The 2,934-nt window shown below is 33.0% G+C and overlaps 1 long non-coding RNA gene across 1 annotated transcript; it reads left to right on the top strand.

Annotated features, from left to right (window-relative positions):
- Positions 1-1,121: 1,121 nt before the first annotated feature.
- Positions 1,122-2,547, top strand: LOC127094420 (uncharacterized). Its single transcript, XR_007792617.1, has 2 exons — positions 1,122-1,504; positions 2,278-2,547. It is a non-coding gene; the product is annotated as an uncharacterized LOC127094420 (long non-coding RNA).
- The last annotated feature ends 387 nt before the right edge of the window (positions 2,548-2,934 follow it).

Raw genomic sequence — 2,934 nt, 5'->3', positions numbered from 1 at the left:
TTTCCCTCCCCTTTTCATATCTTTATCCAACCTATGACTGGAGATTCATCTGCAATCATTCATGAGCATCATTCATTCGGAATTAACACCTTCTAACATGTCCTCTCTTGTACTTGTTAATATTGATCTGTCTCTTATATCAATAATTAATCTCTTAAGAGTTCACTGGTTACTCTATTGGTTCCAACTGATAACACTTAGAGTACATATGAACTCAAATTCTTACAACTGATAATAGATAGAGTACATATGAACTCAATTGATCTCAACTGACAACTAATTTAGCATTTAAGGGAATATGAGATATTATACCAACTATCTCTGATTAGGGTTTCAAACACAACACAAGGCTCCGTGAGCTACACCTCAGATCAAGGGCCTACCGTCAGGGCTTATAATTCCAAATCCAATGCATAAAGGCCGAGCACAAGATCCCAAAGGAGCATAGTCAAGAATTAGGGTCAGGATGCATAGGGGAATGTCAAGGTATAGACTTCAGGAATCCATGACCCACATACCAAGCGATACCACAATCTTTAAGCAAAACCCTGATTTTTTACGACCATAAACCTTGAATCATGATGTTTGTTGGAAGGTGTTAATTCTGAATGAATGATGCTCATGAATGAATGCAGATGAATCTCCCGTCATAGGTTGAATAAAGATATGAAAAATGGAGGGCAAATTTTGGGATACGACACTAGTTAACTATTAATTAACATAATTATCTAATTAGGATAATTAATCTAATGATCCTTATTGTTATAATAAAAAAACTAACAAATATTAATGTCAAGGTATAGACTTCATGAGTCCATGACCCACATACCAAGCGATACCACAATCTTTAAGCAAAGTCCTGACTTTTTACGACGATAAATCTTGAATCATGATGTTTGTTAGAAGGTGTTAACACTGAATGAATGATGCTCATGAATGAATGCAGTCTCCAATCATAGATTTGATAAAGATATGAAAAAGGAGGATAAATTTTGGATACGACACTAATTAACCATTAATTAACATAATTATCTAATTAGGATATTTAATCTAATGATCCTAATTGTTATAATAAAAAAACTAACAAATATTAAGAGAATTAAATGTTCTTATACAAATGATTAAACAAAAACAGATCAGAAATTTATTGAAATTTGAATAAGCTAATTAAATAAATTAATAAGAAAATTAAGGTGAACATGAAGAGAGAGGGTGCAAAGGAAAAGCGTTCACGATCCTGAAGCGATTAATCAAAAGCGCTTATGTAAAAAAAATCCAACTCAATATCGCGTTTCTTCACAGTGCTTCACATATTCACCTTCGTCTTCCTCAAGAACAAATCGAAGCGAATAAAGTGAAGAATCAAGGCTCCAATCATCAATTCACGACTCGGAATCAACATCAACAACTCAATTCAATTCATCATCCTGCATGCGCGAAAACGGAAAAATGGAATCGAAACCAAAGCGAGAAACTCACCGGATTGAAGCTTTGATGCAAACAGGTACAAATTCTCTCCCTCTGATTTTGATTTGCTTCTCTTCTTCTTCCTTTGTGAGTTATGTATAAGTTGCTGAGTTGTTTCAGTGTCTAATCGCTGCGAGATTATGCATGAAGAATGGAGAGATTTGCGAGGTTATGAAGATTCCGTGAGGTTTTGAGAGTGAAGAGTGATTCAGATTGAAGAATGATTGATTTTTCTCTATGATTTGTTATGAGATTTGGATGCGTGAGTGATGAAAAAGAACGAAGCTTGTGATTTTTAGAACTTGAATTCGGCTATGAAATTCACATGAAATTACCTTCAAATTCAATAGTCAGTTGCAAATTTAAATTCAGTTAGCATTAGTTAGAGATTCAAATTCAATTGGGGAGTTAATTGTGAAATTCAAATGAGTGAATTTGGTTTTTATTTGATTTTGGGTTACGTTGCATTTGAGTCTTTATAGTGGGATTCGAAAATTTAATTTGATGTTAATGAAATTTGTAATTTTGTTAGCTGCTAATCGTGAGTTAAGCTTGAATGAAAATAATGAAAATGAAATTAGTTTGAATGGTTCTCTGTGTTTCGTTTTATTAGTTACAAATGAAATGGAAATTCAATTTGCTGTTAAGTTAACTGAGACTTGTGAGTTGTTAGCTTGTTAATTAGTGAGATGAAGTTAGCAATGTGAGATTAGTGATGAGGTTGAATTTGTTAGTTTGCTAATGGTATGTTAATTGGTTTGAAGTTAATTGATGAAATGAGCTTTGTTAATTGGCTTTTGATTTGCGCAGGGATGTTTAATTGGAGTTATTTGTGAACTCAGGCGCGCTTGGGATGGTTTGAAGAATTTGTGCTTGGAATTGGCTTAGCTTGAAGAGTGGATATAATTGCTTGAATTTGCTATGGCTCACATGCTTGGAAGGGATTGGATTGAAATTGTGTAGAAATTGAGGTTTTTATGAATTGGACATTGTAATGTAAGAATGTTGTAAATTGGAAAATATGAATGGGATTTGCACAGAAATGTTATAAATTGAAATGAAAAATATGGTTCACGTAAATGATTGGTTTGAAAATATGAATGAAATTTGAATGGAAAATGTATGTTGTAAATTTGAAAATATGAATTGAAATGAAAATATTATTGGAAATGTGAATTGAAAATATATGTTGTAACTTGAATTGAAAATATGAAATTGACTAAAAATGCATGAAAGGTTGGTTTGAAATTGGAAGGGACTTGGAATGTTATACCCTAAAACAATGTTGATAAAAATGCAATGCTATGGATTAAATGGATTTTTTTTAATGAAATGAGGTTTAATAATGAGATGAGGTTTAAAAATGGTCAAATGGTTTGGTTTTCTTGCAGGTCCAAATGGTGGTCCATGACTTGGTCCGTTTGGTGGTCTGACTTGGTCATGGACTAAGCCATGGACACGAGGCCA

This window comes from Lathyrus oleraceus, chromosome 6 (assembly GCF_024323335.1).
Source record: "Lathyrus oleraceus cultivar Zhongwan6 chromosome 6, CAAS_Psat_ZW6_1.0, whole genome shotgun sequence".
In the NCBI taxonomy this organism is placed as follows: Eukaryota; Viridiplantae; Streptophyta; class Magnoliopsida; order Fabales; family Fabaceae; genus Lathyrus; species Lathyrus oleraceus.
The sequence above is the reverse complement of the archived record's forward strand: the minus strand, read 5'-3'. Positions and strand labels throughout refer to the sequence as shown.